Here is a 13,069-nt window from a genome sequence, read left to right as displayed (position 1 = left end):
GGCAAAGCTAATGGCTACAGCGACGGAACAGGAGCTCTCCGTGCTGCAACATTTTGCTGCGCTTGCACTAGTACTGGATATATGTCAGCCACTTGTTCCAATTGCAGTGCCTGGCACTTTCTAGCAGTGGCTCCCAAACTTTTTTCGAGCCGCCGTCCTCAACCCTTGACTTTCTAAACTCACCTCCCAGGGCCTTCCTCTGTAAAAAGCATCTTTTAGAATAGCGGTTTCCTTGCACGACCCCCTAAGGAAGATATCAGCGTGACAAAACTCCAAAACAGTCGCAATTAATTGCACACATTTCTTCAATAGCCAATAAAATTATTTCGTTTAATTCGACAAAACTGAGGAACTCGATCCAGGGCTACCAGCTTTTCACAGCCTGACAGTCGTTTATACCTCCAGCGTCCCTTCGCCCCTTAGCGCTACCCCCCCAGGGGCATATCCAGGATTTTGGGGGGGCAGAACCCCAGCTATGTATTTTTATGGATTTAGGGGGGCACCTAAATTCGCTATGCCTATGTCCCTCTCCAGGTAAACCCACCACTCGCTTTGACACCACAGCTTTAGAGGAGGCGGCAGAGGATGCGAAGTGTGGCGGGAAGTTTCCAATAAACATTTAAATATTTTGGTGTAGTGTATAGTATAGTATCTATTATTATTATTATTTGCACAATATGTATAGATATCTTTTGAAAATGGGAGCAAGAGCATCAAGTGGATACTTCTGTCAAGCGGCGCTAGCTGTTGTAGCCAATGTATTTCTTGTTGTTGTTTAGTCGTTTAGTCATGTCCGACTCTTCATGACCCCCTGGACCAGAGCACGCCAGGCCCTCCTGTCTTCCACTGCCTCCCGCAGTTTGGTCAAACTCATGCTGGTAGCTTCGGGGTCTGCATAAAAGGCGGATCTACACGGATCCTCATGGATCCTCCACTTTTTAAAAAAATAATTCCAACAAATGCAGTGTCAAATCACACCTAGAAGGCACGCCTACAAACTGGACTATAAAAAACGTGGATCCAACACTTTGCCGCGCTGCAGCACCATAAAAACATGGATCCGAGGCACGGATCCTCATGAATTCATATGATTTTTATATTGAAACAAAATAAAAACACCATGCTACTGTAGACCACATCTTAGTCTGTAAGGTAAAGGTAAAGGTACCCCTGCCCGTACGGGCCAGTCTTGCCAGACTCTAGGGTTGTGCGCCCATCTCACTCAAGAGGCCGGGGGCCAGCGCTGTCCGAAGACACTTCCGGGTCACGTGGCCAGCGTGACATCGCTGCTCTGGCGAACCAGAGCCGCACACGGAAACGCCGTTTACCTTCCCGCTTGTAAGCGGTCCCTATTTATCTACTTGCACCCGGGGGTGCTTTCGAACTGCTAGGTTGGCAGGCGCTGGGACCGAACGACGGGAGCGCACCCCGCCGCAGGGATTTGAACCGCCGACCTTTCGATCGGCAAGCCCTAGGCGCTGAGGCTTTTACCCACAGCGCCACCTGCGTCCCTTAGTCTGTAGGAGGAACCAAAAAAATCACGCATCCACTGTTTCGTGGTGCCGCGATGGCGCAAAAACATGGTTAAAAAACACGGGTCCTCATGAATCCTCATGATTTTTGCACTAGATCAGCCCAAACTCACTTTCAAATTACACATCATGTCCAGGGGCACAACATCCACCACAGAAATCACGGATCCATGGCTTCCTGGCCATACCATGGCCCAAAAACGTGGTTTTCAGGGAACAGATCCTCATGGATCCTCACACTTTTTGCATTGGACCAAACCAAACTCACCGTCAAATCACACATCATAGCCAGGGGCAGAGCCTACACCACAAAAAACTCAGATCCACGCCTGCCTGGCCACGCCCTAGCCCAAAAACGTGGTTCCGAAGCACGGATCCTCATGAATCCTCATGATTTTTGCACTAGATCAACCCAAAGTCACCATAAGATCAAACATCATGGCCATGGGCACAGCATCCACCACAAAAATCACGGATCCACGGCTTCCTGGCGAAACCGTGGCCCAAAAACGTGGTTTTCAAAAACGGATCTTCATGGATCCACACGCTTTCTGCATCGGGCCAACCCAAACTCACAGTCAAATCACATATGATAGTAAGGGGCACAGCCTACACCACAAAAAACTCGGATCCACACCTGCCTGGCCACGCCCTGGCCCAAAAACGTGGTTCCGAAGCACGGATCCTCATGAATCCTCATGATTTTTGCACTAGATCAACCCAAAGTCACCATCAGATCAAACATCATGGCCATGGGCACAGCATCCACCACAAAAATCACAGATCCACGACTTCCTGGCGAAACCGTGGCCCAAAAACTTGGTTCCGAACCACAGATCCTCATGGATCCTCACGCTTTTTGCATCGGGCCACCCCAAACTCACCATCAAATCACACATCATTCCCAGGGGCACAGCCTGCACCACAAAAATCGCAGATCCACGGCTTCCTGACCATACCGTGGCCCAAAAACATGGTTTTGAAGTACGGATCCTCATGGATCTTCACGCTTTTTGCATTGGGCCACCCCAAACTCACAGTCAAATCGCACATCATGCCCAGAGGCACAGCCTGCACCACAAAAATAACGGATCCACGGCTTCCTGACCATACCGTTGCCCAAAAACGTGGTTTTGAAGCACGGATCCTCATGGATCCTCACGCTTTTTGCACTAGATCAGCCCAAACTCACCGTCAAATCACACATCATGTCCAGGGGCATAGCTTACACCACAAAAAACTCGGATCCACAGCTTCCTGGCCACTCCATGGCCCAAAAACGTGGTTCCGAAGCACGGATCCTCATGGATCCTCACGCTTTTTGCATTGGGCCAACCCAAACTCACCGTCAAATCACACATCATGTCCAGGGGCACTGCCTGCACCACAAAAAACTCGGATCCACGGCTTCCTGGCCACTCCATGGTCCAAAAACGTGGTTCCGAAGCACGGATCCTCATGAATCCTCACGCTTTTTGCATTGGGCCAACCCAAACTCACCGTCAAATCACACATCATGTCCAGGGGCACTGCCTGCACCACAAAAAACTCGGATCCACGGCTTTCTGGCCACTCCATGGCCCAAAAACATGGTTCCGAAGCACGGATCCTCTTGGATCCTCAAGCTTTTTGCATTGGGCGACCCCAAACTCACCGTCAAATCACACATCATTCCCAGGGGCACAGCCTGCACCACAAAAAACTCGGATCCACGGCTCCTGGCCAATCCAAGGCCCAAAAACGTGGTTTTGAAGCACGGATCCTCATGGATCCTCATGCTTTTTGCATTGGGCCACCCCAAACTCACCATCAAATCACACATCTTTCCCAGGGGCGCAGTTTACACCACAAAAATCTCGGATCCACGGCTTCCTGGCCACTCCAAGGCCCCAAAACGTTGTTTTGAAGCACGGATCCTCATGGATCATCACGCTTTTTGAATTGGGCCAACCCAAACTCACTGTCAAATCACACGTCATAGCCAGGAGCAGAGCCTGCACCATAAAAATTATGGATCCACAGCTTCCTGGCAACGCCATGGCCCAAAAAGGTAGTTTTGAAGCACGGATCTTCAAGGATCCTCACTCTTTTCGCATTGGGGCTCCCCAAACTCATCATCAAATCACACATCATAGCCACGGGCACAACTCACAAATCATGAGTTGCACTACAAAAATCACAAAAATCCCCTTACCTGCACTGTTAATGTCACCACTGCAATATTATTATTAGAGCCGATAGGAGAATATATGACTACTGTATTTTTCGCTCTATAAGACACACTTTTTACCCTCCAAAAATTAAGGTGAAATGTGTGTGCGTCCTATGGAGCGAATGCAGGCTCCTTGGCTTCAGCGATAGCAACACGAAGCCTCCGAAGCGCAGAGGGAGCACTCCCTCCACGCTCCAGAGGCTACGTGTTGCTTTCGCTGAAGCCTGGAGAGCGAGAGGGGTCGGTGCGCACCGACTCCTCTCGCTGTCCAGGCTTCAGGGATAGCCGCCTGAAGCCTTTGGAGCACAGCGTAAGTTCCTGCTGATCTCTGAAGGCTTGTGGTAAGCCGCCTGAAGCCTGGAGAACGAGAGGGGTCGGTGCACACCGATCCCTCTTGCTCTCCACGCTTTGCTTCGCTGGAGAGGCACTGCACAATGTTACCTCTCTGCGCAGCGCCCCTTCAGTGAAGCTGGAGGAGAAATGGAAGGGGCTCCGTTTCTCATCTCGCTTCGCTGAAGAGGCGCTGAGCGGAGAGGGGGAGAATTTTTTTCTCCTTGTTCTCCCCCTCCTATGGTTCGGTGCATCCTATGGTCCGGTGCGTCCTATAGAGTGAAAAATACGGTATATATTGTACCAAGATATGGTTCATCTTCAAGAACAGATCAAATACATGCCAAAGTATTAAAGAGGAGAAAAAATATGAAACTGCTTACATACTGTCAACTAATATCCGGATTCAAGAAAGACTGTATGGCAAACATTTAAATCAGTGAAAAGATAGAATCTGAGTCCATCATAACAGAGTTCTACCTTCTGGGTAAAATTTATAAACTATTACTCAAATATGACACCAAGCCCGAACAAGCAAAACCTTATATGACAAAATGGATGCAAAAATTTTAAGAGCAGTTCACAGTAGAACAGTAAGAACAATTATGAATAAAGGAATAAAATTTACTGCAAATTAAGCCCTAAAACAAAATTGGTACAGTGGAACCTCGGGTTGCAGACATAACCCGTGACTGAGGCACGTCCGCAACCCACAGCATTCGCATCCTGAAGCGCCACGTCTGCACAGGCACTGGTGCAATTTGGCGCTTCTGCGCATATGAAAGACCCAGTTCTCTGAGTGCATGTTCTGGAAGCTGGGCAATAGGGGCAGTACAGGATTCCTTTTGGTGTACTGACCTCCCCGCTGCACCAAGCATTCCCTGCCCGAGCTGCTTCAGGTCATCGCGGATGTTCTCCTGGAGATACCTAGTTTGGTTGTCCTAGGGGATTTTAACATCCATGCCAACATGACCTTACAAGGGGCTGCTTGGGACTTCGTGGAAAGCATGGCCTCCATGGGGCTGTCCCTGAATAAGTTTGGCCCAACTCATAGTCACAGACATGCCTTAGACCTAGTGTTCACCAATAGTGACATGGGTGATATGACACTAGGTAAAAGTGAAACAAAAGAAGTGCCATGGTCAGATCACTTCCTGGTGCAACTGGACTTCTCCGTGACCCTTCTCCTCTGCAGGGAGGTGGGACCAATGCGGATGGTCCGCCCCCGCCACTTAATGAATCCAAATGGTTTCCAGAGAGTGGTAGGGCAAGCTTTATCCCATGTTGTTGGCCTTTCAGCTGATTCCCTGGTGGCCCGCTGGAATGTGGAGTTGACCAGGGCTATCGACTGTCTGGCTCTGAAGCGCCCTCTCCGACTGCATGGAGCCCTGACAGCCCCATGGTTTTCTTTGGAGCTGCGGGTGAGGAAACAATCGCTGAGACGGCTAGAGTGCCAGTGGCAGAAAACTCATTCTGAATTGGACCGGACACAGGTTAGAGCTCAATGTCGAGCCTACCAAGTGGCGTTAGCAACGGCGAATAAGACTTTCTTCACCGCCTCTATTGCATCTACAGAAAATAGTAGCAGGAGACTCTTTCAGGTGGTTTGCAATTTAACGGAACCACCTTTACCACCGGGGCCTTGTAAAGACCCCAATACCTCCTGCAACGATTTTTCAAATTTTTATGCAGATAAAGTTGCTCATATTCGGAAGGAGGTAGACACCACCATGGGAGCAGGGTCGGGGCGAGAGAGTGCTAGAGCCCTGTCTGGTCAAGTTGCATGGAATCAATTTCAATCCGTTACCCCCGAGAATGTGGACAGGCTGCTTGGATGCGTGAAACCAACCACCTGTCTCCTTGATCCTTGCCCATCCTGGCTAATAAAAGCAAGCCGGGAAGGGCTGGGCGATGGGCTCTGCGGGGTGGTGAATGCTTCCCTCTGTGAGGGGGCATTCCCAGACCAGCTGAAAGAGGCGGTCATTAAACCACTTCTTAAAAAAACATCTTCAGACCTGGCCAGTATGGCCAACTATCGCCCAGCCTCAAATCTTCCATTCTTGGCCAAGGTGATTGAGCGGGTGGTTGCTGAACAACTCCAGGCACGCCTGGAGGATGCAGACCATTTGGATCCCTTCCAATTGGGATTCAGGTCTCCTCATGGAACTGAAACTGCCTTGGTTGCGACAATCGATCATAACATCCTTCTGGACCGTCTAGAGGAGCTGGGAGCTGAGGGCACTGTTATACAGTGGTTCTGCTCCTTCCTCCTGGGCTGTGTCCAGAAAGTTGTGGTGGGGGATGAGTGTTCAGACTTACTTTTGGGGTGCCTCGGGGTTCCGTCCTCCCCTCCATGCTTTTTAACATCTACAGGAAGCTGCTGGGAGAGATCATCAGGGGGTTTTGGCTTGGTGTCCATCAATATGCGGATGATACCCAGCTCTACCTCTCTTTCAACTCAGAACCAGTGAAGGTGGTGAAGGTCCTGTGTGAGTGCTTGGAGGCGGTTGGAGGATGGATGGCAGCTAGTGGATTGAGGTTGAATCCTGACAATAATGAAGTTCTGTTCTTGGGGGACAGGGGGTGGGCTGGTGTGAAGGACTCCCTGGTCCAGAATGGGGTAACTGTGCCCCTGAAGGGCCAGGTGCACAGCCTGGGAGTCATTTTGGACTCACAGCTGTCCATGGACGCACAGGTCAATTCTGTATCCAGGGCAGCTGTCTACCAGCTCCATCTGGTACGCAGGCTGAGACCCTACCTGCCCGGAGACTGCCTCACTAGAGTGGTGCATGCTCTTGTTATCTTCTGCTTGGACTACTGCAATGTCCTCTACGTGGGGCTACCTTTGAAGGTGACCCAGAAACTACAACTAATCCAGAACGCAGCAACTAGTCTGGTGACTGGGAGTGGCCACCAAGACCATATAACACATGTCCTGAAAGACTTACATTGGCTCCCAGTACATTTCTGAGCACAATTCAAAGTGTTGGTGCTGACCTTTAAAGCCCTAAACGGCCTCGATGCAGTATACCTGAAGGAGCATCTCCACGCCCATCATTCTGCCCAGACACTGATGTCCAGCACCAAGGGCCTTCTGGTGGTTCCCTCACTGTGAGAAGCAAAGTGACAAGGAACCAGGCAGAGGGCCTTCTTGGTTGTGGCGCCCGCCCTGTGGAATGTCCTCCCATTAGATGTCAAAGAGATAAACAACTACCTGACATTTAGAAGACATCTGACGACAGCCCTGTTTAGGGACGTTTTTAATGTGTGACTTTTTAATGTATTTTTATTTCATTTTTTGGGAAGCCACCCAGAGTGGCTGGGGAAACCCAGCCAGATGGGCAGGGTACAAATATATTTGTAGTAGTAGTAGTAGTAGTAGTAGTAGTAGTAGTAGTAGTAGTACTTTGTAGGATTTGATAATCTTTATAGGTCTTTTAAATTTCCTATCTATCTATCTATCTATCTATCTATCTATCTATCATCTATCTATCCCCTCCCCCGTTTCCCTTTCTGTACTTCCTTATCCTTATAAAATTGAATATATATATATTTTTAGAATTTACGGCTCCACAGTTTTCTGGGTCGCCCCATATTCATTACCCAACCACCTATGCTGCTCATGGCCAGATCACTTTGGGGCACTGCCATGCTGTAAAAAGATTCTCATGAAGCACAGATCCCCATGGATCCTTAGGGTTTTTTATGTTTGGTCACCCTGAAATCACTATCAAATCACACATGATGTATATGACCACAGAACGAACCACAAAAACCACAGAGCACAGCCAAGGAACAAACACTATATTAAATACTTTAATCCTCATGGATCGGCATGATTGTTAAATGGACTCCACCAAATTATATTGTAAGATCACACCAATGTCCATGGAATGACCGAAATACAAACGCTATCTGAAATGGTTCTGCATTAGCAAGAACATTGAAATAAAATGACATTCATATTCATAGCTTCCACTGTGAAGAACTGCACCTGGAAATTTTTGACACTGCTAAACCTCAAGAATGTCCAAGGCAGAGATTGTGATGATCTTACCTGTGAATGTAAATTATCAAACCAACTAGATGGAGACCACCAAAGTAACCATGAAAAACAATCACCTGTCTTGCGTCAATTCAGCTACAAATGGTTTTGGGACAAAAGTTGGTTGCTTTGCAGGGGTAGTAATTATAAATGGAGGTTTAACTGCAAGTTTTTTTGAGAACAGATTTTGTCAGTGCAAACTTTGAAATAGGGGGTTTCCAACGTGGTGCCCATGGGAATCATGTTGCCTGCTGACAGCTTTCCTGGAGTCCACCACGTGTTTTTATAAAAAAAAACAGGATTCGTGGTGAATTGTGCCCAGCATGACTTCAGATTGTTCATAGTACATTTGATTGACTACAGGGGCATATGAAGGGGCAGCGTGGTGGTGCCCAGGGGTGCCACGCTGGGGGGAGAGTGACAGTAAGGTCGCTGTACTGGCTGCTGCTCTTGTGGCAACTGTACAGGCAGCCCCTCTCGCAGCGACCGTATGGGCCATACGGGCAGCTGCTCTTGCAGCGACTATACAGGCTGCTGCTCACGTAGCGTCCGTACAGGCAGCTCCTCTCACGGCGGCCGTACAGGCTGTATGGGCAGCCGCTCTCCTGGCGACCATACGGGCAGCCATGCATGCACAGTCCGTACAGGACATCATCCAGGACTTGTTACCATATTATAGCTGCCACAAAATCTATCGGCATGCCACCAGAACCAGGGAAGCCTTGCCAGTTGCAGCTCACACAGTTGAAGTGAAATAAAAGACAGAAGAGTAGATCGGGAAGAAAGTTCCCCAGACTGCAGGAAAAGATAACAGTACCTCCAGCATCTGATTAAGTGCAGGCTGCTGAGGGGTTTGACTCCTTAAGATCACCAACTGACTATGAGACACCTGGAAAGCACTCAGCCTCAGATGACCTCCACTCCAAAAGGTGGGAAAGAGGATTTGACAGTGACCAATATTGATTATTTTGATAGCAGCCCCATATTCTCAACACAAAGTGAGAAGTGTTTGGACAAATCACTGATTTGTACATCAGTTCCCCCATGGCACAACTGTACCTTCCCCACACTCAGTCTACAAACCATGGGACTCTGGTTCAGTTGGCAACATCTGTGTGTATGACTATGACATAAACACACTGAAAGGATCAAACTGGATAAATGATCGCATAATAGATGCCTTTCTTGCCTCCAGGGTGATCATGGCCAAAGAGCTAGGTCACAATGGAACAATTTTCCCACTTACCGTACTTGCCACTTCATGCAGATATGTCAAAGATTGCCAGTGCAAGCTCTGAAGAACTGTTTGAGATTTGGAGTGCTAAAGAAAGATGTTTTGATTAATCCAGTAAATGACAGAGAAGTCCACTGGAAACTGATAGTAATTATTTTTAAAAGGAAGACCATGCTCTATCTAGATTCCAAACATGGATTGAACCACTCTGTGATTGATGCAATAACATCCTTCTTAGCATGTCTGTATGAGATGGATTCAAAATATCCCTATAGTTTTGCGGCTGATCATTTTTTGCACCAACTGATATGCCCAGGCAAGGTACCGTAATTCCAGTGACTACGGTCCTTTCACATGTACCATTGCCCATCTGATTGCTACTGCTGCCCAATTACAGTTCATACAAAAGGATATGGCTGCCATTAGGCCCTGGATTGCAAAAGAAATAATACAGTACTGTGGGAAAACCTATTTTGAAGGACAAGACAAATATTTTCAAGTGGAAATGCTGTTCCTCCCAAGAAGAGACAAATCTTGAACGAGAGTTACATTACTGTGTCTCGATCATGCCCAGAGGGATGGAAGGATACACTAACCTATTGCTCAGATATCCTTGTTTGAAGGCTGCTGGTCACTATGTTTCTTGAAGGAAGGGTGCAGGAGGCCCAGTGGTGACCTAACTATGGCTTACTGTGAAGGAAACTGCAAGGACTGGTACCACTGCTTTCGCATAGGCATTGATTCAAAAGATCTTCCAGAGGTTTTTGTGTGTCCAGACTGTCAATCCACTGTGGCCAAATAGATTTTGAAACTGCGAACTGTCATATTCCACAGGTTGGTATAATACAGCAAAATCCAAACATATAGTTTTCATCACCATGGCAGGGATGGTCCTTTTCCATAGAATTCTTATTTATGGAGTTAGTTTTTATATCCTGCTTTTCTCTACTTGAAGGAGTCTCAAAGTGGCTAAAAATCTCCTTTCCCTTCCACCCCCACAACAGACACCTTGTGAGGTAGGTGGGGCTGAGAGAGTTCAGAGAGAAGTGTGACTGGCCCAAGGTCACCCAGCAGCTGCATGTGGAGGAGCGGGGAAGCGAACCCAGCTCACCAGATTAGAGTCCACCGCTCTTAACTACTACACCACAGAAACGTATCTCTTAAAACTCTGGAGCAAGCTGTTCAGTTCAGCCTCATAGTGATACTGATTTGTGGAGGGAAGGTTGGTGATGAGCAAGATCTGTTCCCATTTCCCAACACAGAGACCATAGAGCAGTTTCTTTTGGGGGCTGAACCTGCAGAGTGTTTCTGTTCAGAATTTCCGTGGCAGAAATTGGCTAAGTGCCTTTATAAACATTCAGCTTCTCAAATCGAACCCCATCATGAAACTTTCAGGTGTAGCTGTTGGAGGTGGAGGGCAGAGAAGGTGCTAGTCCTTTCCTCCCTCCTCCCAGCCTATCATTGCCCAATGGGCTGAATTTCAGGGCTTTTGCATGTAAAGGGCAAGCTTGTTCTTTACTTGTTTAGACTCTTTAAACTTGGAAACAGATATTTGGCTCCATGACCAAAATGACCAAAAGGGTCAGCTTCTAGAGGACTGGAAAGATCATAATTGTACTTCCCCTACCCTCAGCCCTAACTCCGTTGAGTATTTTTTGTTATGAGACTGAGTGTTTGGGGCTGATGCTGTAGCATTCTTGTCTGGGGGCTTGATGGAAAAACAGAAAAGTGACCCTCACCTAACTCTCCAATGCCCTTCAACAAGAATGCTGTAGGAAATATTGCTAAGCCCAAAGGGAGGCAAGAATTTGCTTCAGCTCACCTTGTTAATGGCACAGCAAAAGCTATACGTGTGTCATTCTCAATCAGTCTACTTTCAGGACTGATTTTAGAACCCTCTTATATCAGGCCACATGGTCACTGGAGGTGGCCCCATCATGCAAACATGACTATCCACACAGGGGCCATCTATTTTTGTTTTTTTCCCTGATACTGGATTTTAAGTTACAGTTACATCTTTTAAAACAGCTGTCAGTATATCACACTGTATTCCACTTGCCTTCCAAAGGAACACGTGGCTCTCCCCACATATCGGGTTAGGTTGAGACTGCTGATCCAAAGTAATCAGTAATTTTTACGGTAATTACAATCCTGCTTTCCCTTGTACCAGCTTACCTTGACTTCAGTAAGGCCTTTGAAAAGGTCCCCCATGATATTATTGCAAAACAACTAGTAAAATGTGGGCTAGACAAAGCTACTGTTAGGTGGATTTGTAATTGGTTGATGGGCTGAACCCAAAGAGTGCTCATCAGTGGCTCACCTTCATCCTGGAAAAAAATGACTACTGGGGTTCCACAAGGTTCTGTCCTGGGCCTGGTGCTATTCAGTATTTTTATAAATGATTTGGATGATGGAATAGAGGGTGTGCTAATCAAATTTGCAAATGACTGCAAACTGGGAGGGGTTGCTAATACACCAGAGGACAGGGTCAGAATTCAAAATGACCTGAATAGCCTAGAGAGCTGGGCCAAAACCAACAATATGGAGTTCAATAGGGAGAAATGTAAGGTACTGCACCTGGATAGAAAAAATGAAATGCACAGGTGGGGGACACTTGGCTTGACAACAGTACCTGTGAAAGGGATCTGGGAGTCTTAGTCGACCACAAGCTGAATATGAGTCAACAGTGTGATGTGGCAGCTAAGAATGCCAATGCAATTCTGGGCTGCATCAATAGGAGTATAGTGTCTAGATCAAGTAAAGGAATGCTACCACACTATTCTGGTTGGTTGGTCAGACCACACCTGAAATACTGTGTCCAGTTGAAGAAGGATATTGTCAAGTTGGAGCATGTCCAGAGGAGGGTGACCAAAATGTAAAAGGTCTGGAATCCAAGCCCTATGAGGAGAGACTTAGGGAGCTGGATTTGTTTAATCTAGAGAAGAGAAGATTAAGGAGTGACATGATAGCCATGTTTAAATATTTGAAGGGATGTCATGTTGAAGAGGGAGCAAGCTTGTTTTCTGCTGTTCTAGAGACTAGGATGCAGAATAATGGATTCAAACTATGGGAAAAGAGATTCCACCTGGGCGTGGTAATCCAGTCAGGGAAAAAGGGAGGCATACTATGTTTAGGGCACCGTTTCCAGCCCCTTCCCCTTTTCGGGGTGAGCATAGTGGATCCTAAAAAGGGCTGCTCAGTCATGGATACAGCTGCTGAGCTGCTCAACGGCCTCATTCCTTGAGTCAGAACGACTGACCGCCCATGTGTCGGTTCATGACTAGGGGCTTCACATTCCTGCCACAGTAGCCATTTAGTCACAAGACATAGGCAGATGGCCAGTTGTTGCTGTTAATTCAAGGAAGTTCTCTGTTGAGACTTCCTGCCCTAGGAGGGGACAAAGAAAACTGCCCACCCCCTGCTCTGGTCCCCACGATGGATGGAGGCAGGGAGACAGAGACACATTATCTCCACGTTGCAGATTCTCATAGCACTAGAAGTCGTGGCCCCCAAACAAAGCTGATTGTTGGGAGATCCAGGACAGAAAAAAGCATTTCGTTGTGGAGCGTGTAAATGAACTATGGAACTCACTGCCACTGGAGGCAGAGATGGCAACCAACTTAAAATCATGGAATTGCACAGTTGAACGGTACAACCAGGGTCACCTAGTCCAGATCTCTGCAGTGCAGGAATCTTTTGCCCAATGTGGTGCTCAA

Source organism: Podarcis bocagei (genome assembly GCF_964188305.1).
Source record: "Podarcis bocagei genome assembly, chromosome: 7".
NCBI lineage: Eukaryota > Metazoa > Chordata > Lepidosauria > Squamata > Lacertidae > Podarcis > Podarcis bocagei.
The sequence above is the reverse complement of the archived record's forward strand: the minus strand, read 5'-3'. Positions refer to the sequence as shown.